General features: G+C 36.0%; 1 protein-coding gene across 2 annotated transcripts in view; it reads left to right on the top strand.

Moving 5' to 3' along the window:
• The first annotated feature begins 1,544 nt into the window (after window positions 1-1,544).
• The window catches only part of LOC118763056, a 122,524-nt gene continuing 99,292 nt past the window's right edge, over window positions 1,545-24,776 (top strand). For both annotated transcript variants that reach the window (XR_004998810.1, XM_036502290.1), the window contains exon 1: window positions 1,545-1,798. The gene's annotated coding sequence lies outside the window, so the exon portion shown is untranslated. The remainder of the gene's footprint in view (window positions 1,799-24,776) is intronic.

Genomic DNA, 24,776 nt, shown 5'->3' with positions numbered 1-24,776 from the left:
AATCTATCTCTCCATCTTTATTTATCCGTCTGTTTCTTTCTCTCTCTCTCTCTCTTTTTCGTTTACAACCTTCTCTTCCTTAACAATAACAACTACAACATGAATTACGTCTAAAGCACAAATAACACGATTAAGAGCACCGCAACTGAGCATCTACGTGGTCGATCGACCTGCTAAAAATAGTAGCTGCATAATCCTGAAATCACGCACCGTACCGTCTGAAACAAGGGTAAGGAAGGACCCACTGAATAATGTAATCCAGCATATCATTGAAACAGACAGGATGATCACGGCTGGAATAATGCCACTGATCATAGGGTTGCTCGATCAGGGATAACCTGGAGCTAAACAACAGCAACGTTGCTAACAACAGCACAACCAATACCACTACGACCACACCACCACCTCCACCACCACCACCACCACCACCACCAACACCGCCACCACCAACACCGCTGCCAACAACAGCGCTACCGAGGAATCCTCTTAGTGATCGATCTGCTAGTAAAAGCAACCAAATTCCTCTTAAACCAAACCGAACCGTCTTAATGAAAGCAGAACGCAGTTCGGATAATAAACCTGATGTATTGTTTAAAAATAAAATGGCATGATTACAGCCGGATCACTTTGATCATAAGTCTACTCAACCAGGATTGACCTTGGGTTAAACAACAACACTATTACTCCTACTACCACCACCACCACCACCAGCACAACTACCCCCCACCACCAACAACAATAGCAACAACAACAACGTAGCAACAACAGCTCACACAATTATATCCTCACAAGTTATGATAATTAAAATGCTTAATAATATACGAGAGAAACAGATGAAAGAAAAATAAATTAAATCAATTATATAACACTAATCAATACAAAAGTCAAATCAGATAATGACATCCCCACCCCATCAAAACAAACAAACATTCTGATTTATACACAAACGCAAAATCACATTCATTTTCTAAAATCTCATTTACAAACAAATATACATACAATACATATATTTGTGTACGTGCACACCCACGCGCAAAGACACACACACACACACACACACACACCACACACACACACAACCCTATCTATCTATCTATCTATCTATCTATCTATCTATCTATCTATCTATCTATCTATCTATCTATCTTCTATCTATCTATTTATCTGTTTGTCTACTATATATTCACACACATACACACTCTCATACACAATGCATGCATACATATTAAATTATTCATTTACATATATACATATACAATTATGTATGTATATATAAACGTGTATACAGATGTCTATAAATACGTATATATTAATGCATACATATATCATCATATATATATGCAAATATAAATGATAAAAAAAAATCTAACGTCCCGAAATGATAAAGGATTAATAGAGATTTACCAGGAGGTCTAATCTATACAACAGGAGTCAAGCAACAACAATAACAACAAATAACAGGAACAACAATAAGAAAAGCAATCACAGCAATAACAAAAGCAATAAATAAATATAAAAGAAATTATATTTTGATTATAGTCTAACAAAGCACGAAAATAAAAAAAATAAGTATATATATATATATATATATATACATACATATATATATGTATGTATTCACACGATTATTCCCATATTTATATATGTATTTTATGCATGTCTATATAAATGTTCAGGTGTCTTGGAAATTCTCTTCGGATTAATCACCTTTAACAACTCTTTGCCTCGCCTCGCCTTTCTTCGGTTTTATCATTACCTCACCAATGTGGGAAACTATTCAGCGCCAATTAACCATAATGTAAGTATTCTTGAAACTTTTTGAAACATTGTTTGTATTATGAAGAACTATGAAAGAATTAATTTATTGTTGTTGTTATTATCGTTGTTTTCATCGTCATCGTTGTTGTTGTTACCGTTTTTATTTGCCTCCCAGTGGGCCCTGTCGTTTTTTATTTTATTTTAGTCTGGAGGAAGAAGAATCTGTTTTGATATGCTTCGCAGGCCTTCCGAGAACGGTGAGATTGACGTCATGTTCCACGAGAATAAATACTTGCAAGTTGACTCAGTAGACCAATGATCAAAGGTGTTCAAGCCATGTCCAATTCGTATTTTTATAAACAGTATATCTAGAACAATAGCGATGAATTGACAGAGTAGTAAGGTCGTTGAATGAAGTGCCATAGGGTATTTAGCTATAACACATACGCTCTGAGTTCATTCACATACCACCGAGGTTTGACTTTGCCTTTCATTCTCTTAATCGATAAAATAAAGTACCAGTCAACTATTGAGGTTAATATAATCTATAGTTCCTTTCATATAAAGAAAAGAGAGCAACTTTTAAAAATCAACAGGGCTGAACATCCGTCTCCAAATACACCTGATCTCTAATACGCATAGTATTCGACTCTCTCTATATATCTATATAGTGCGTGAATAAATATCAATACATCTCGGACAATCATGGCGAATCTATGACACGTATGTCAGCGATGCTACAGCTCTGGTTTTAGGTGACATTATCTTAGGAAAATAAATTTTGCAATATCACATGATAAAAAGCTTGTCTATGAGCCTTAACCTAAGACTATAATATATGTATATATGTAAGTGATATTATAATAATAAGGTCATTTAAGAATTAAAACTGCAATGCACCATCTTAACACAGGAGGATTTGGTAAGGAAAATATGTTTGTTATTTCTACCAATTTGACAACCACAGAGAAACCCCGTCAAACGTAAAAGTGTAGTGACAGAAATAGTAGAACCCCGGAAATAGTTTTGTACACTTATGCTCTCAGTACTGTGAGGTAGATGATTTTGATTTTCATTCATACCGAACTGATTGATAAAATAGATACCAGTAATAAATTGTATCAATTCTATCAACGATACTATCCCCGCCCAAGCATATTTGCGAATTAGCATCTAAGTGGAAAACGATTTTGATGATTTTGTGCGCATATATGAGCGTACATGTATGTATTTTTTCTTTTTTTATCTTGTTTCAGTCATTTGACTGCGGCCATGTTGGAGCACCGCCGTGAAGAGTTTTAGTCGAACAGATCGACAACAAGACTTATTCTTCGTAAGCCTAGTACTTATTCTACCGGTCAATTTTGCCGAACCGCTAAGTTATGGGGACACAAACACACAGGCATCGGTTGTCAAATGAAGGCGGGGAGGGGGTGGACAAACACAGACACACAGACACACACACACACACATATACAACAGGCTTCTTTCAGTTTCTGTCTACCAAATTCACTCACAAGGCTTTGGTTGGCCCGAGGCTATAGCAGAAGACACATGCCCAAGATACCACGTAGTGGGACTGAACCCGGAACCATGTGGTTGGGAAGCAAGCTTCTTACAACACAGCCTCGCCTGTGTCTATATATGCATACGTTTGTATGTATATGAGAGGCATTTGTCATAATTTCACGCACACGCATACACGCTCAGATTCAAACGCAAACAGTCATATCTGTTCACTCCATCAGCAGCTATAACAACCTCTGTTTTTCTGAACAACTTTCCGATCGTTACCTTATTGCCAAATATTCTTTTTCACACTTATATCCCTTTCTCAGCCACTTTACTATCCACCTACATACGACTAACTTTCAAATATTTATGTAGTATATATACGGATGTGTGGTAAGTAGCTTGCTTACAAACTACATGGTTCCGGGTTCAGTCACACTGCATGGCACCTTGGGTACGTGTCTCCTACTATAGCCTCGGGCTGACCAAAGCCTTGTGAGTGGATTTGGTAGAGGAAAACTGAAAGAATCCCTGATAGATCGCTAGCCACTACATATTCTTTATTTTCTCTCCTTGTTTCTGTGTTCCTTTCTGTGGAAGAGCGTAGGCTCGAAACGTTAAAGACTTTTTCACTTCCGGAGCGTTAAACTAACACATGTTTGTTGTCTACACCACCTGTCTTCGTCTTTTGTTCCATTTTGTGAATTATCCCTCTATATATGTGTGTGTGTGTGTGTGTGTGTGTGGTGTGTGTGTGTGTGTGTGTGTGTGTATGTGTGTGTGTGCGTGTGTGTGTGTATGTTTGTGTGTCTTTGTCTCTTCACCATCGCTTGACAACTGATGCTTGTGTGTCTATATTTCCGTAACTTAGCGGTTCGGCAGAAGAGACCTATAGAATAAGTACTAGGCTAACAAAGAATAAATCTTGCGGTCGATTTGGCCGCATTCAAATGACAGAAATAAATAAGAGCATAAAAGAATATATACTCATGTACTTTTGTGAATGTATCTATCTATCTATCTATCTATCTATCTATCTATCTATCTACTATCTATCTATCTATTATCTATCTATCTATCTATCGTTCTATCTATCTATCTATCTATCTATCTATCTATCTATCTATCTATCTATCTATCTATCTATCTATCTATCTATCTACCTATCTCTCTCTCTCTCTCTCTCTCTCTCTCTCTCTATATATATATATATATATATATATATATATATTATATATATGTATATATAAAACTGAGAATGTGTGTATGTATGTGTACATCATTAAAACTCGAGAACTACCCAATAAATTTCATTCAAATTTTACACATGCCTTACTTAGGATCCATGCAGTACCATGATCCAGTTAGGGAAATATATGTATTTGTGTGTTTGTGTGTGTGCGTGTGTGTATATATGTATGTATGTTTGCATGTACGTATGTGTATTTAAATGGCACTAAAACCAAGGATTGCTACTGTACGCACCGTTTGTCGACCATGATGTACAAATTACATTGTCGACCAGGATGCGGAAATTATAATTACAGATTGCTTCCTGAATAGGCCGTGCCCAATGTAGAGTCTTTTAGCTTACACTAAACGTTTTCTTATTTCGCTTCTCCCTCCCGATCTAAACTTTTCAACATATTTCTCTCTTCGTCATCCTTTTTCAACCTTTGCGTTGAAAGAACCCATCAGTATGGTGTAGGTGGATTTGTGAGATAGCAGGTCGGACATGTGCGATTGCCGAGTGGAGCCTAAAGAAATACTGCGCACTCATGCATCAACAGGACAAAAAAGATCTGCATTGTATTTACTAGAGAATATTTCTACTTGAACCCAAGAAGCAGCGTTATTTAACAGAGAGGATGATAATTTGAGCAATTGCAAACCAGAGAGAAATTTTCTTTAAAAACAAGCTATCAATTACAGAACGACTAGAGAGTTTTCAAAGCAAATTATTTTCAATTGTAGAAATTTACAATGGCAAAGACCGAATTTTTGCTCGATTTTCTCCCTGCCTTTTCAATCGCAAACATTATTCTGTGACAGTGATCTTCTCTTGACTATGAAACAATTGACAAAATTAAGTTGCCTAAAACAGTTCTCCTTGACTGCTATCAATAAAAACTTGGATCACTAAAACTCACCAACTGTTCCTCACCAGTGAGTGGTTTCTTATGTTCTTGCTTCCTCGTCATTCACTCCATAGAGTTTGCATGAGCTTATAATGCATAACATGGATAGTTAAAGACTGGATTATCAGCTGAATAAATAAACATACTGCATAGAACAACTGCTCCCACGAGAAAAAAATGCTTCTGAAAATCTCCTCAACTAAGTGAAAAATGAGCAAAAGACTATGGGAGCACAAATAATACTAATAAAACTAATTAGAGTTTAATTTTCCTGATTTATCAGCTATCCAATAAGAAGAATTATCCAAAAAGATTTATATTCTTATATCGCTATAATTATACTACTACAATTGCAAATTGTAGGTTATACGCAAATATAATTATGATGAACTATATAAAATAAAATCACAATAGATAATATTTCTGACTGTATAATTAATAATTGTAATATTTAATATTTTCATATTAATCTTAATCAGAGAAGTTGTTCAGAGGCAACTATCCAGAATAAAAGTTATGAAGGGCAATTATTTAAGGATAGTTACTTTGATGTCTACACACATTCACACACGCGCTTGCGCATGCACAAACACACATATGTATATGTGTGCATGTATGTATATACATATATGTGTGGGTGTATGTGTGCACACACACGCGCGCGCACACACATACACATGTGCATACATACATATAAAGGAAACATGACTTGAGAGAAATAATTCAACTATTGGTAATAAAATAAAAGGGAAACGCATTAAGCACCATACCCCAAAATTCTTAAATTAAAGCTTATCGTTTATTTGGAGAAAGAACATAATGACCTAGCGGCAATTATTAGCAACTGTCAAAAAAAAGGGGACGATAATTACATATAATCCTTTCTATTATTATCAAAAGGCCGGAAATTTTGAGGGAGGGGTCTAGTCGATTACTTTGACATTAGTGCTCAAATGATACTCCTTTATTGACCCCGAAAGGATGAAAGGCAAATTCGACCTTGGCAGGATTTGAGCTCTGAACATAATGACGAACGAACAGTCACTAAACATTTTGCCCGGCATGATAACGATTCTGCTATCTCACAGCCTTAAGATAATTTCAAATAACACAAATTAATTCCTTAAGTTAATTTACTTTCTTAGGGAAAAGACAGTCTAACAGTTATTTGCTGGTAGGAGACAACATTTACTGTTGTACAATACACGATAGGCCTTGAGGACAAATTTGCAGACTTATACGGTTACACAATTTGTTTGAAGGCTTAGTTTTTGAAGTTGTAAGGTTTACCTTATTGTTAATAATATAAAATTAAGCAGCAAAATCAATTTTACAAGAACAACTAATATTAATACACATTCTGGAAATTATTTATGTAATTATAGTAACTAGGAGAACGTTTTTCGAAATACTAATACGTTCATGAATATTAAAAAAGAATTTAATCACATTATTTTCCTTTTCCTTTTTCTTTCTTAATGCATATGCCGTAACTGTCTCTTATAAAACAAATTTTATCTTGAAGCCACTTCGCTTCATTGCCTCGTTGTAAAATTTGTAATGATTTTAGACGGATGTTCATAGTATGAAATGGTAGAAAGGCGGCGACTAATATTTTCGGATAAATTCTTTTCAGAATTTAGTGGGTGGTTTATATTAAGATGTAATACTTCTGTAGGTTCCAATAAGTGTGACTATTCCAAGCTACCAGGTTTAAAATTATGTCAAGAAAAAACGTTTGCCATGGTCATCTTTAATCTTTTTAATTTAGTTAAAACAATGATTTTTTTTTCATCTATGGATTCATGGTCATTCAAATTCCGTGAAATTAACAGACAAAAATCTCTGCACAAAGCTCCATGTAAACATTGGCTCAAGTATAAATAAATTTCAGATATAAGCCTTATTAAACCAGAAATGTTAGCTAAACCCAAGTTAGTACTGGTGTTAATACCATTTTACTTTACTCATGGGTCATTGTCAAAGGATAACATAGGTTGTCTTACCTGCGTAATAATATTGACGTCACTGTCACAAGTAGTTGTAAACTTCTTAGCGTAATCTATTGCTTATTGAAGTAAATTTTTAATGACACAAGGGGAGTTGTTAATAATGTCAAACTCCGTGAAATTATGGATATGTATTGCGGATTCTATTAAAACAATTTTTTCTTTGTTCATTGATATATGAATTCATCAATGCCTTAATTACTTGCTTTACTGTTCATTACCTGTTTCACAGTGTTACTTCAGTAATTAATGTTAATTAGCAGCAACTTTGAAATTATATTCTCATTAGGAATCAACCTAAATTAACACAGCCGTTATTAATATGTATTACCACTTGTGAACATAGCATATTTCCATATTAACTTGCGTTGTCAATGTAGATTAACCAAACTCAATACATGTCAATACAAACTTAACATAGTGACACCGGGGTATCCGTTAATAACTAATGCTGTAACACAGACGATCAACCAACAATAGACTCGTTACATAGTAACTTGATCTGTGAAAGATAGCAGCCAAATTAGCTTTGAATTATTCCTATAAATTATTCACAAACCGCCTTAAAAAAGATATTAAAAACTACATTGCATAGTCTTTAGATACTTGACATCTGAAGAAAAAAAAAAGATAAACGCAAAGTCATATGATGATGATGATGATGATGATGATGATGATGATAAAGACAACAGTGAAAAAATAGCTTAAACAATTCTATATCGATATCACATGGTCAATGCTCGAAGATTGTTTGTCTGAGTTAACAGGTGCTGAACCTCATTACGTTGATGTTTAACTAATGATAATTAGTATTCAGCAATGAAAGCAACATTGACTGGTACAGATAAGTGATTCTCATGACTTCATACTGTAAACCTATAGTTAACTAATCAAAACTAAACGTGTACCAATACTTATTTGCATCACCTTATAATTAACCAATTTAACTGGTTTGTCTCAGTTAATCACCGCGTAGATGTATTCTGAATAGATAGTACATGTATTGAACATTACTGATTATTGTTGGTGAGGAATATAGTCGATTACCTGAGTTCCAGATATATTACCGGTACTTTATTTCCGTTTCAAAACATACATAGCCGATACAAAATGTTCAACAGGGTTTAATTGGAGAGTGAGAAGAGTACAATATGGCCAGACTGTAGCACTGCATAGGATACAAGTTACTCCGGCATATCATAACGTACGCTGCTGTTCTCAACTAATCAGAGGAGCGGATCTGTGGATTGCATCTAATCTTAAGACCGACTTCATATTTGCCATCTTTCTTTGATTCCTTGCCCGGTCAGATCAACGAATATCCCTGGGTGATTTTTCTGAGAAGCAATATGTACTTTTCATAGAATTATCAAGAGAAAATACAAAGGCGGTGTCTTGTCTTCTGTCGGGTATTTTTTTTTTTTACATGACACTAGTTAGTCAGCTAAGTGCAGATAAGTTAACAACTGGTTGATAACTCAAGATTTAAAAGATCAGAACAAATACTGCAAATCATTTTGTTCTACTCCCAAACGATTGTTAGTTCACCGCCTAAAGCTCTACCTATCTATTATGGAATCAGGAGGTGAGAATAACTTGGCACATCTATGTGGATGTTTGACCTTCTAGGAAAAGTAACTAGATCTTTCCCAGATTACAGCATGATCTCTGTCGTCTTTGAAATGCTGAGAGATTTGATCATGAAGTACTAAATACACAGTTCTCACGGAAAACACTGTATGATCAAAAGTGAACCGCTTTTGAAGCAAGGTTTGCGTAGGCTAAACCACCACCACCACCACCAACAACAACAACAATAACAACAACAACAATAACAACAGTTCGATGTTGTCTGGTGACAGCGTTGATATAGGTGTCGCTCTAACGGCTGAATGGTCAATGTTTTGCTGCAAATTGAGTTGATACGTTGTTTCTGCCAGCCGCATGGTTAGTGGTTCGATTTTATACAACTGAAACTTTTATAATGGCTTAGTCAGAGAAGGAAGAGAAACAGCTATGACCCTTGTCAAAAACTCAGTAAGCGATGTTGGGAGTTGTATTCAAATTGGAGACTGGCTCGAATGCTTACAATGGAATGATAAGATCACATGAAATAGGCATCATGAGGAAGTACACCTCATCGTTGTAATTAGAGGTGGGGTTTTGCAACTAAGATAAAGTTAACTACATTGTTTCAGGAAATGTTGGTACGAACTTTTTAACATAGCAATTGATATAAACAGGAAAGATAGAAAAGTCAATTGGTTAAGTGAATTAGTTGTCGTTGTAGTCGTTGTTGCTGTCGTTGTCGCTCTCGTTCCTGTTATTACTCTCTATTTCATATCTGACCAATTGAAAAGGGCCATAGCTGCTTCTCTTCCTCCTCTGGCTAAGCCATTTTTAAAGTTTCAGTTCTATAAAATCGAACCACTGACCATGCGGCTGTTAGAAACAACGCATCAACTCAAATGTACTCCAATCATGATCAGTCCATCGTTTAGGGGTATATAGGACTACATTATATCATGTACTCCTCCCATTTTTTAAGTCTGTAGGTTATGATTTAAAAGAGATGTATATGTTTAGGAGGTTAAGCGTTCGCTGAATGTCTTGTTTAAATGCATTGTGTTAGAGATTTGGGCAACAAAGTATCAATTCCTATCATTATCAATCAATCTAAATATTTTCAAACTAAATCATTACACCAATTAATTAAAACTGCCTGTTTGAATTAGGATGTTAATTAAAACGGCTTAATTCGACGAATCTTTGTTCTTTATAAATCAAAGCTACTTTAAAGAATATGTTTAGGCTTTTACTATTCTACTATATTGGAAATACTTTACCTAAAAAACGTTAAAAAAGAAGCAGTCGTAATTATACTCCAAGTCTGTTAGATTCCACAATCAATACAATATGAAATATAAAAGGTTTATCGGAATGCTTCCTTGCTTCTATTAATATAATTCATGAATGATGTGGCCATTACTCTTTATGAGATAAGTTTTTTACACATTGAGTCATAGGGTCAAGACTAGAAGACTTCGTAGTAATGTATTGTATCTTGAGCAAGTCAGCTTCATGGTGTGCGTTTCAGTGTCTTTGAACCCTGCCAAAAAATGAAAATTGTTTACTTTACACATGAATACATATAATAATATATGATACTCTGCAGATTACACAAATTGGTATACATATATATATACTTACCCACACATATGCACGCATATACATGCGCGCATACACGCACATATTGTTTAGTATTTATTTTACAATAAAGTTGATGTGAAATCATGTGTTGAAATAGATACTGACAAAATGGGAAACATACAATATATATGTATACTCATGTATACATACATACATGGGATAAAGAAGAGAAACTGTGTACAGTTGTGGAAATTAGCTGCCCAGCGGATGTTAACAAAACTGAAGATCAGTGAAAAAGAGAATACTTAGACCGAACTATTGAGAAATCTGCAGTTACTCTACCCAGATTACAAGTTCAGGTTTATCCCTGTAATTATTGGGGCTCCGGGCTATGTAACATACTGCCTAAATATAATCTTGAGAAATAAAGCTTCTCAAACCAGAAAGGAGAAAGCTAATTCTAAGACTACAGATACAATCCATCATTGAAACTGTAAAAATCTGTAAAATTTTCCAGAAGTTTATCATTTAAATATTTATGAGCATGTCTAGATATGCAACTACATGCAGGAAAATACATATATAAATTAAAACATACAAATCTGCACATATACATACATATACGTATATAAGTGTGTGTGTGTGTGTGTGTGTGTGTGTGCGTGTATGCGTGTGTGCGCGCGTGTGTGAATGCGTGTATGAAAACATCCATGTGTGTGTGCGTGTGTGTGTGCTGTGTGTGTGAGTGTGTGTGTGTGGGTGTGTGAGTGCGTGTGTAAACATATATACAGAATGCGTATGGTATTTGAAGACATATTTGGTAATGTAATAAAACAACTCTAATCTAGCAAAATCCAAATGTATGCAAATGTTTTCACTGAGATTTCTTATCAGATAATGCTTCTACCTTCAGCTTCGATAATTGTTTCAATGCGTGATTGGAATCGTTGACATGCCTTATTCATTTTGGATATCCCCAGGACAATGACGACCTTCAGTGAAACTATGATATTGTGACGGTATCGATGAGTCCCTCTTTCAACAACACTTCAAACCTATTAGTCAAAAGGATTTAAATGTAGTAAGTTGGGAGGCCACAAGTTTTATGTTACATGATCGTGTGGAAGCACTCCGTCGGTTACGACGACGAGGGTTCCGGTTGATCCGAATCAACGGAACAGCCTGCTCGTGAAATTAACGTGTAAGTGGCTGAGCACTCCACAGACACGTGTACCCTTAACGTAGTTCTCGGGGATATTCAGCGTGACACAGAGAGTGACAAGGTCGGCCCTTTGAAATACAGGTACAACAGAAACAGGAAGTAAGAGTGAGAGAAAGTTGTGGTGAAAGAGTACAGCAGGGATCACCACCATCCCCTGCCGGAGCCTTGTGGAGCTTTTAGGTGTTTTCGCTCAATAAACACTCACAACGCCCGGTCTGGGAATCGAAACCGCGATCCTATGACCGCGAGTCCGCTGCCCTAACCACTGGGCCATTGCGCCTCCACCACATGATCGTAAATATTGTCTAACACCCATACTTTGGCTACGTTTGCTTTGTGAGAAAATGCTGAGTCTTGTTGAAACAGGTATGGACTTTAACTGCGTACTTCATCCATCAAAATAATGACAACTCTCTCCAGTACTCAACATACCCCGCCACATTAATTCTGTGCAAAGATGTGAGGTGGCATTACATGATCTTCGTCACTCAGCACTCCTAAAATCATCACAGTTTCTGGAGACTTAGTGTGCATCTCTCTGGGTACATCAGAAGGATCTGCACATAGCCACCTACGATTTTCCTTGTTAGACTTTTGGTCCTGGTCCAAATTTTCGTCATTAGAAAAGAACCAAAGCGTACCATGCTCCTAAGGACTTTTACTTTTGATAAGTAACCACTTGTCACGGCTCAAATGCATTTTTCTCTGTCTATTCTGATACCTATTGTGTGTCATTACTGATAGTTATTCTATGAAGCTTTTTGGCGATAGCCCTGCTGATTTTCTGGGATAACCATCGATAATATTTTGAATGCGATGTATGAATTGCGGTGTCCTTATAGTGTCCAAACATTTAGAACGCATTTTTCTCTTTGATGCAGTTCGAGCATTCCATCCAAAAGCTTCCGGTTCCTTCGAAACTGTGTACAAAAGATCTTGCAAAATTTGGAAAGTTGGCAATTTCTAAATCGTTGTGTCCCACAACTCTTTTTATAGAAAGAAGGAATAATTGATTTACTTGACATCAGAATATTGCTGGTACTTATTTAATTAACATATGATTTTTACCTGGAAAAATAATGTATTTCGTTATGCGCTACAGGTAGCGCATAACGAAATACATTAAAGTATCTAACCACACTGTTTATAGGCAGTGGTGGAGGCACATGGGCTAGTGGTTAGAGCAGCGAACTCGCGGTCGAGGGATCGCGGGTTCGAATCTCAGACCGGGCGATGTGTGTTTATGAGCGGAACACCTAAGCTCCACGCGGCCCCGGCAGAAGGTAATGGCAAACTTCTACTGACTCTTTCACCACAACCTTCTCTCACTCCTTTCTCCTGGATCTTGCAGCTCACCTGCGACGGACCGGCGTCCCGTCCAGGTAGGGAACCTATACGCCAAAGAAACCGGGAAACCGGCCCTTATGAACCAAGCATGGCTCGAGAAGGAACAAAAAAAATAGTCAGTGGGTACTTGAAATGCTGTCATTAATTTCGGTGTTTTAAAAAATATTCTGTTTTTTTACAATTTCACTTAATGTCTATTTAAGCTCATTATAATAGTTAGCAACTTCTCTAACAGCTTCAGCACAAATGCCAATTATTTTATTTTTAGCTTTTTGTTCTGGCATAAGTATTAATCTAATGCACCTCTATTATTCTTTCTCCGTATTTTGTTTTTAAATTTTATATTTCAGCATGATGTACTATGTCGTTTGTTAATTCCTAAATGTGCCTAAGTCGGCCTTCGTTTATTCCTGTTGTTTGTTTATCTGCTAAGATATATGTACTATTCGGTTGTTCCTTCATTAGATTTGTCATTGGCTCATTATTATTAGGTTCTGCTTTTTGATATTCAGATTGAAGCACGATAGGATTTCGTAGAGGGATGGAAAATATGCTTTGAAATATTTAATTATGCCTCGTTACATTCTGGATTTCAGTCCGAACTTTCAGCATGTCGAATATACATAACATAACAATTTGCTAAATATTGTTTATATTTAGTGTATGTCTAATCGCAAAATGCGTGTCTTCGGATCAGTGTAATAAATAGATAAATAAATAAATAAATAAATAAATAAATAGTAGCAATAATGATTTCAAATTTTGGCACAAAGCCATCAGTTCCGAGGGAGGGGATAAGACGATTAGATCGACCCTAGTATGCCACTGGTACTTATTTTATAGCCCCCGAAAGAATGAAAGGCAAAGTAGGCCTCGGCGGAATTTGAACTGAGAACATAAAGACGGACGAAATACCGCCAAGCATTTTGCCATGCGTGCAAACGATTCTGCCAGATTACCGCCTTTCTAATAATAATAATTATCCTCCCCCTCCCCCCTCCTCCTCCTCCTCCTCCTCCTCCTCCTCCTCCTCCTCATCATCATCATCATCATCATATTATTATTATTATTATTATTATTATTATTATTATTACTATTATTAAAGCGGCATGCTGGCAGAATTGTTAGCAAACCTGGCAAAATGCTTAGTGGTATTTCGTCTGCCGTTACGTTCTGAGTTCAAATTCCGCCGAGGTCGACTTTGCCTTTTATTCCTTCGGGGTAGATAAAATAAATACCAATTGATGTAATCGACTTTAGCCCTCCCCCTCCCAATTTGCTGGCCTTGTGCCAAAATTTGAAGCCATTATTATTAAGACAATTTACGTGATAAATGAATTTAAATAAACTTACTGTCGTTTGAGATGTTAAATGCAGCAGCAGCAGCAGTAGTAGTAGTAATAGTAGTAGTAGTAGTAGTAGTAGTAGAAGCAGCGGCTACCATTCTCTTTTTAGAGAGTAAAGAAAATATAATTTGCGTGTTGGAAACATTTACAAAATAATTTTAATAATAATTATCTCTACAACACCCATGTGAATAATGACAGCATAAAAACAAAAACGTTAATCTACATATAGATGCATGAGAAAGATGCTCCAATAACAGCCACAGCTATAGCGTTGACAGTAGAAATGTTTAATTACGCATACACAGTGTTTATTAAATAATTTTAAATGTAATGTAAATTGTACTGTTAATGTAGCAATGGCAATTTAGCGTTGCCATGAAATATAAGTAAATGTGAACTAATTTTTTAAAACGTTTCTATGGGCAGAAAGTGGAAACATTCTGACCGGTTTCGAAATTTTTGAGAATCTCATCTGAGAATAATTAGCCCCTTTCTCTGTTTCCAACGATATTAACAGCTTATAGCTAGTTATGGTGAATGTAAACTAGAATTCTACTAAAATCATTTTGCTAATTTACACAACAGTACATTCGTTAACAGCATGGTAAATGGTTAATCAATCAATTAATTAATTAATTAATTAATTAATTAATAATGCGCGTACAGCATTTATTGGATCATCTGAAATTTAATTTAGGATATGGCTTTAATGTGACAATGCATTAAATGTGTATCTTCTTTATATGACATTTCAAATTAGTAGTAATACTGTCAACAAAATAAGAAACATAGCAACAGTAATGAAAAGGACGGCAACTATATCAACACTTTTTCACCAGTTACATTTTACGCATTCGTTTTGAACTGAATACGATAGTTAAAAAAATGGTGATTAATTTGCAGGAACTTGGTCACTGGAAGCTGAATATGTTGTTTTCAGTGCGAATGGCCTACAGTGATCGGAAGTGGGAGCTAATTAAGTGAAAATAGATGAGGACTCTCATTATATGTAATGATTCATTTTAATTAAATAAAAAATTCCGAGAACTATTATTTATAATAAAGGATCAGTGACATTTAGAAGGTAATTTTAGAGTAAAGTCACTTATTTTGAATAAGCAAATAGCAACTGAAAATAGTTAATGGAAAAGAAACGGTTTCTAGGGAAGATATTGCAACTGAAACGATTGCACTGAGAGTAGGTCTTGGCAATTTCTTAGGAGCTAAACAAGATAATTCAAACAGATGTATTCAATATTTCAGTTGCAAATACTCGAACTACTTGGTGAGAGATGGACAGGCAATAATACAGGGTATTTGGGCTAAATTTGACAGATTGCATAAAAGGTAAAAAAAAAACACGATATTCCATCTAAAAAATAAGAGTATTTAAAAATCTCAAAAAATATCAAGTAAATCAGGAGTGCTCAACTATATTTTAACTATGGACCCCTTTGATTACTAATTTTTTCTGATGGACCTCCATATCCATTCGATGTTTAAAAACTTGTTTTATTGAAACTTTTTTCAAAATTCCTTTTTGTCTTTCACACATTAACTTGTGTAGGTTGAACTATTTAAAATGTTAAAGAAACCTAGTTATTTCTTGCAACAGATACCAATATATATACCTAAAGCAAAATTTTTTCAGAGGCACTTAGAATAATTTTGTCGATCTCCAATTTATTGTTTTGTTATGTGGACCACCTAAAATCTTATATGGACCCTGGTTGAGAACCACTGAATTAGATTATAGCAGGGAGATAACAGTTTACTCATAGTAGCTGCTCTTAGCTGCCATCACAGCCTCAAGAATGCTCTGGAACCTGACGCATGCATTGCTCACTGTGTCTCTGAAAAGATTTTCAAACACTTCCTTGATCTTGGCCACCGGCTCAGCCTTGTTGCAGGGAGAGCGGTTGGTGTCTTTCTCAACCGGGCCCCACACATAGTATTACAACTGGGGAAATTAGGAGGACAGAAATTGGGGTGAATGAGCTCGTAGAATTTTTCTGACAAACACTTATGACTCTTTCCAGAGATATGGTAAGGATCCAGATCCTACTGTCACACATATGGCCTTCCAATAGCAACCCTCTCCAGTTAAGGTCTCCAGCAGCTTCACATAGCCGTCTGAATTGAGCCTAAGTCCCTTTTCAAAGATACGAGGGGGAAATCTGGCATGCGGACGCAGTCAGAATGCCTGCTGTGTCCCTTCCTGCTGGCCACGGCTTTGTGGTCTCCTTTGAAGCGGTCCATGTCGCGTCTTACAGCCTTTACAAAGTTCACAGTGAGTTGGACGTCAGTCATGATGTCGGCATTTTGATATTCTGCTCGAAACGTCTTGACACAAATAAATCTTTTCCAATTCTTCCAACCAGTAAACTTATTCCCAACTACAATTTTAATCTTTATGCTCTCCAACGTTGTTGACTGTTCATCAAAACATCAAGCTATTCCTGAAAAAAAGGAGACATAAAAAGATCGTCAAGTTTATCCCGAACGCCCTGTATATCTCGTTCAATACTTCGTAGAAATGATTACGCGCATATTTGATAATTTTGTTGACGTACTGACCGAGTCAGATCAATCAAAACCTTTTGATAGTGTTGACTATGTTATTTGGAAGCACCAAGCCAATGTGCAGCATTGCTCGGTAATATCCGCTCGCTGATCAGGGTAACTAGATACAGATCTGAACCGATTCACATAATACTCTCTGTCTGTCAAGAGCGTCCCCCTTTCGTAGCCTCTGTAGGTTTTTCATGTGAATAATGATTCTGAATTATTTAATCTCCAAGCAATTCTATTTCCCTATATCTATAAATGAATATTTACTTAGTACTGCACTTATTACTCTGGCGATTATGTAGAGGCTATGCTTTGCTAAGGAAGTAAGAATCAGGCCAAAACATGTATATAGCTGTCTCTCATACACACTCAGAGATGTCAAAATAATATAAGCCATTGATTAACTTTGTTTATTTTCTATCACATTTATTTTTAATTGGTTATTTACTTTAGTATGTGTTAAATACAAAAATACTTTTAACTCACATAATCATTAAGTGTTATTAGAAGTCAGTTAAATTACTTTTGGGTTCAGCTTCTCAAAAGATACATGGAGAGAGTGGTAGATAGAGAGAGGGAAGTTCAAGGGAGGTTGTATAGGTTTAAGTTAGCCCTGAGGTAACAAACTTACGGTCAATGACTTTTCATCGTATGCATCTCTGCAGGGAACGACAGGAAAGAAAAATGGCTGCTATTTCTAGTAGGATCATTAAATCAATGATGTAGAGGTTCACTCATTGACTCGTTTGCTATTTTTACGATCTTGTATATCATCTTCATGGACATTAAAAATTTGAGATATAATAACTAGCAAAACTACCCCACTCACCATCATCACTTTTTCTCTGCGGTAGAAAAAAAAAAGGATAAAACGAAATGGGAAAAATGTGAGGTTTCAAGCGATGCTAAAAATACGTTTACCAAACAAAGATACTTGTAAGTTTGATTTAAATTTCTCTGTAGTTCTCTTTATACCTCTTATATGCTCTCTCTCTTTCTAATTCCAAATGTGACTGCTCTCAAATTGCTCGGTTGCTGGTGTCGTTGCTTCTACTTCTGCTGCTGCTGCTGCTGCTGATGCTGCTGCTGTTGCTGCTGATGCTGCTGCTGCTGCTGCTGCTGATGATGATGATGATGATGAACGTTGAGTGATGATATTAAAAATCAGATTAAAGTTTAAACAGTACTGAAACAGATGCATGTCTATACACATTTATTTCATGTATTTCGATGAAGCTAAGATAAACTTCAGTGTGCACAATTTTGATGACATTTTCATTATGTTTACTTCGCTCTGCGTAGTTCTTCACAAAATTTCATAGAACTGTTCACGATCAAATAGAGCAGTTGGAAACAACAGACTTATTTCACGCAAATATTTTGCATTGCGACATATTGACTACCCCTTCGATAACGTCGCTGACGTGGAGAGCGGAGGCTGATACGCATGGGCGACAGTTTGTCTTCCATAAATAATTTGCCCCGACTTGTACTTGGGAGAAGAACTTTCTAGGTGGAATCCCATCGTCATTCATGACCGAAAGGGGTCTTTTACCTTTATAAGTCGTGTGGACTTTCCTATGGTAGACGACAGATGAGGGTTCAGCAACATTTTGCTGAACGAGTGTACAGTCGTTTCGAAAGTAATAGATCTGATTCTGTTGGTTTGCCGTCAGTCTTAAAGAGAAATGAATACCATACCAGTTAGTTTTAAAACTTTTGTACAATTCCTACATGTATGTGTGTTCGTGTGTGTGTGTATACGCTATATATATATATATATATATATATATATATATATATATATATATATATATACATGAATATATATACATATATATATAAACATATATACACACACACACATATATATAATATATATATATACTCATATAAACATACATATGTAAACATATGGATATGTACATGTATACATATATACAAATATGTGTATCTATATGTATGTATGTCTATATATACTAGCAGAATTGCCCGGCGTTACTCGGGGCTGAATTGCTTGAAAGTACTGTTAATGATTGCACTGAATTATGATGATTATTCAGGCAAATATTGATATAAGCTTACGGTGGGAGATAAGGATTTAACGATCAAACGTGTGCCATTGCATTGTTTTGGGGGAACCAAATTTCTGATGAGCATTATAGGGGCACCAACTTTAAGTTTGAGAAAGTGTGGTGGTAGTCCGGGGTGCTCAAAGGAATTGAGTACCTCTATTGGATAGTTGATGACGTCCTCTGGGTCAGGAGTTGTATCGATAGACTGATATACATAGACTTCCCCAGGAATGAGTTTTAGCATTTCATCATTAATATGGTGAACAGTTTTATTCCTCGGGGCCAGTATAGCCTTTTTGCCAATCCAATCCATATTCTGATAATTAGCTTGTAGATCTGGGAACACTGCATCTCTGAGATCAGAAGGCGTCTTAACAATGGTACAAATGGAATCGATGGCAATATTACCATTTTCATCCCCTGGTATTTTGCCTTCGCCAAGTGCAAGGAGGGTGTGAGGAAATGCTGCTGATGTGATATTACGTCGCATATGAGCACGCATATTGGTGTGAAGTTTGAGAGTTACTTCCGTTTATTTTTAAAAATATGCATTAAAATGGAAAAAAATGATGGTAAATTATTTGTAAAATCATAGACTCATCGTAGACGCGCGCTAATACCCAGAAGGGCTCGATATGAATCACGACTATAAGATACCCGGTTTTGGTTAAACTGCATCGCAAAATGTGGGAGTAGTTAGGAATCTAAATCGGAGTAGACAGACACACAACCTTTCTTTTATATATAAATATTTTCGTCCTAAAAAACTTTGTAGGGATTGAATGGTTACCTCTATGGAAATATATACACGCACATTATACATACATGTGTGCATAGATGAATATATAAATACATTTATATATCTATATACACTTTTGGGCGATCTCTGTGCTACTTAGAGATAACTTTAGATCTTATTTTCGTCCTAAAAAACTTTGTGCGGAGTGAATGGTTACGTGTATGGAAATATATACACACATTATACATACATCTGTGTATAGATGAATATATAAATACATTTAAATATATATATACACTTTTGGGCGATCTTTCTGCTACTTGGATATAGGAGCGATGTTTCGCTTGTCGTAGCACACGTTTCCGTCGATTTCCGTAAAAAATGTAAACACTGAATCGGCCATACATACATACATACACACACACATACATACACACACACACACACACACACATACATGCATACATACATATACACATAAACCGAGTAAAAAATTTCAGTTATCTCTCTCTTTCACACATTACTCTCTCTGTCTCTTCACACACACTAACAGAAGCACTTCACTTACACAACATACTGTCTGTCTCCCACACTCCATCAAACACACACACACACACACACACATGTACATCAATGCGTCCCATGCACGGTAACTTCAAAAGAACTTCCCTCGTCATACAATCGCTTTCTCTTAGTCTCTTTCGCTCTCATTACTTATGTAAAAAAATAAAAGTTTTTTACGGAAATCGACGGAAACCTGTGCTACGACAAGCGAAACATCGCCGATATAGGTCTTATATTCGTCCTAAAATACTTTCCTGTCACACACTCATGCACACGCACGCACACACACACACACACACACACACACGCACCCTCACACACACACACACGCACGCACACACTCACACACACGCACGTTACCTTACAATTTTATTTATATATTTGCGTGTCTATGTGTGTAAAGAGGAAGTGGCAGACTGAAAGAGTCACTCACTACAAAAGGTGAATTACTTTCATTTTATTCGTTGCACACTATGTGTGTGCGTGTGCGTGTGGTGTAAAACACATTAAGAAAAGCATTTGACATACACACCAGAATGTGAGTTTTCTGTAAATTTTGCTTAATTGGAGTTTAAATTTTAAAAAGTGGACCTGGCAAAACCCGATGCATTCTACTCTTAAAAATGCTAAGTAAATTGTAATTGAAGAAATCCTATATTGTAGATTTCTATAACTGACAAAGGGAGGCAGATAAAATCTGCCTTTTATAATAAGAGATATATGTGTGTGTGTGTATGTATGTCTCTCTCTATATATATACATATATACATATACATACATATATATATATATGTATGTATATATATATATACATATATATATATGTATATATATATATATATATACATACACATGTGTGTGTGTATGAATTGAGTTGTTATTTCTTATACTTGAGGAGAGCCATGAGCTATAGTGGTTATAAAGTCAATAAACACACACACACAAACACACACACACGCACACACACACACACATCGTACACCTCAGCTTTTGCTTCTATTCCTTCTATGTTTTTCTATCACAACATTTCTGTGATCTTTTCAATGAGTTTAAATTCACCATTTAATTTAAGCTCTTTGAGAAGATCACAGAAAGCTGTGGCACAAAAATATACTGAGGATATAAGCAAAAACTGTGGAGAATGGTTTGTGATTGTTTATTGACTCTGAATATAATCAGTATTACTCAGCCAAAATATTATAATATCGATTTCATCACTTCGTTTCATACGAAAATTCTTGTAAAGAAAAATTGACAAATGATATATATGTGTGTGCGCGCACATACGTGCCTGTTTGTAGATATTTATATCTACGTTTCTATATATACATATGTATACGTATATATATGTACATATATAAATGTATGTGTGTGCGTGTGTGTGTGTGTACATGCGGTGTATTTGCCAGACTTCTTTTCTTAAGATAAGCGGTGTATAAGCGGTGTTTTGCTTAAGATAAGCAGTGTATAAGAAGGCAAAAGTGGACCAGAGAGAAATGTAAGTCAAACTTACAAGTATCTCCGTTTTGTAAATGCATTTTTAGCATTGCCTTAAATGATGATAACCGTGGTTAAACCTCACATTTTTAGTTTCTGGAACTAGAAAAATAACAAGCAGAGATGTTAATAAATACACATTTGTTACTATTTAGACATATTCGAACCCGTAAAACAGCCATTGACTATATTTTCTAATGGAGAAAATTTCTCGTTGTAGACAGATAGGTATAAACACAGAAAGTTAGATTGCAGCGTTCCCTAACCAGTCATAGTACGGAAATATAAGAGAGACCTGTCTATCTGGTCAGTCAGCAACGTCTACTTTTCCGATCTATGGTGCAGAGCGGAGGTAAAAACTACTCCGAAATTCCCACATCCAGCAGTCTGGTTAGGGAGCGCTGCGAACTAACAGGGTGTGTTTAAACCTACCTGTTACAACAAAAGGTTTTCTTTATGACAAAATATAGTGAATGACTTTCTTAAGGATTTCGATCGTTGTTTTGATTTCTGGACCGGCGTTCTTGAGTAAAAAACATTATTTCACGTTGCTCAGCGATCAGTTCGACTTTTGACGAGAGGCACATTTGCGCACATGTGCAGGAATTGTCGATTTAATGGAGTGAATGTACAGTACGTAGTATAAACAAATAATTTGCACAGGTCCTTCAGTAAAAACAAAACACACATACGTCGTCTTCGACAGGATATATGTAAGTATGTGTGTGTATGTGTGTATGTATGTGCATATAAGTATATATATATATATATATATATATATATATATATATATATATATATATATATATATATATATATATAATATATATATATATATATATATGTATATATACTTATATATCGTGAAGTATATTTGCAACCTAAATGTGGCTAACCCTTAAGGGTTGATGCTACTGTAGCTTGTAGCCCCAGGAAGACATCTCCTCCGGCTAGCTATTGACACACTTTCTGTGCCCTATCAGTATTTGCAAATGGAAGTCATCTTTCCCATCTCCAGCCTGACGTGATATACACGGACCCGAGTTTCTGGATATTGACCCGTCATCAGCGTGTGACAACCACTGGTTGGCGATGGGAAATTGTTCTCAATGCAAATATATATACTTTTTCTAGTGACGAAATAGGATGTTGAACTGACGAGGATCGGAAATGTGGAAGAGTATGCTGTCTAAGAATCTGCTTCTAGGTTTCAGCATTGACAGCCCCTTGTAGGCGAATAAGTGGACCAGGACCAGCAGTAGAGATCACTCCCCATACCATTACACTACCTCCTCCGTATTTCACTGATTTCTTCCCATATGCATAATCTTTCACCACTTCTTCCGCCATCGGAACCAATCACATTAAATTTCGACTCATCGCTAAAATGAACCAGTGGTCACTGTCCTTCTGTCCAAACGACATGTTCGTGAGTGAAACGAAGACGGGCTTTTTGATTCTTCTTGGAGATCAGAGGTTTCTTTGCCGGTGCCCAAGCAAGCAACCCAGAACCTCGTAACCTCTGAAAAACTGTTTTGCACGATACGCTGACATCGGAAGTGGAACTAAACTTGCGGGATATCTTAGTAGCATTCTATCCTTCAGTGACATTCTAACCATAATACAATCCCGGCTTGGTGAAGTTTTAATCATGATAGACATTCATGACTAACTTTATGAAAGGCCTTCGAGATATATCACATCCATATTTAAATGTTTGCGCTGTTGTTTCAGTATCCAGTCATAATGCTGCCGTAGTTGTTTGAGGTACCTCCTTCCTGGAGTAAAGCCGTGCTGCTGTTTCAGTGAGCAAGATATTTTCTTTCCAGAATGCTTCTCATGACTATGTTCTTGTGTGAGTTCAACGAGATAGACTTGAAAATTTGATACCTGCTCGACTTCCTCTTAACTTTTTAGGAAGTTTGCCGCATGAAAGGAAGCAATGGTTTTAACAGAGCATTCGAATGTCATGAAAAAGGTCACTGGAAAAACCTCAGGGCATGTGGTTGAGTTCAAGTTAATCTCATGAGTGGCTGATTCTAAATTCTCTACGTTTATGTAATCTGTGGTTGCATCTTCCCTGCAAAGAGTTGCAGTATTAAAGAGTAGATCTTGCCTATTTATTTGCAAATCTCCCAGTGGAGAAGTGAAAACACTTTGAGGTTGTTTTAAACATACCCCTTGGGGTCTGTAGTCAGTGAGCTATTTTCTTCAAACAATGACCCTATCTTGTAATGAACTAAGGCGGATTCTTTTGGAAATTTGTAGAAAGCCTTATATTTCGTTTTTATATTTTCAGCTGCGCTGTTTTTCCTTTTTTTCTTCTCATTTTCATGGGAGAGTCTGATTTTGTTTTGGCTCACTGAAAGTGTCGCGAGACATCATTAAGTTGTTTATGAAATCTGACGTCTATATTATCCGTCTGATAAGGATGATTTTTGACTCTAAGAATAATGTTTCTGTTTATATTTCTTTGAAACGAATTTAATGCTTGCATTATTGACATTAATTCTTTAAGTTACGAGTCAGTTTCTTACATACAATACTTTCGGGCCAGTTGTGTTTCAGGAATTTTTCTTGAGCCAATTTCCAGTTAGCTTTGGAAAAGTCCAGGATGGATAAGGTGCTGATACATTCTGTATAGTATATTTGATTTTGCATTGGGCAGTACATTATTAATTTTACTATGTTATGACCTGAGAAAATCGTTGGTATCAACTTCAGTGTAGAGGTCCAAGATGTTGCTCCTGAACGGGTACAGTATTATTATCCATAAACAGATTCTTCTTGGTTTTTGAACACACCCATGAAGTGATTCTGCATAATTTTTGTTCATAACGTTCAC

This window comes from Octopus sinensis, linkage group LG4, assembly GCF_006345805.1.
Source record: "Octopus sinensis linkage group LG4, ASM634580v1, whole genome shotgun sequence".
NCBI lineage: Eukaryota > Metazoa > Mollusca > Cephalopoda > Octopoda > Octopodidae > Octopus > Octopus sinensis.
The sequence above is the reverse complement of the archived record's forward strand: the minus strand, read 5'-3'. Positions and strand labels throughout refer to the sequence as shown.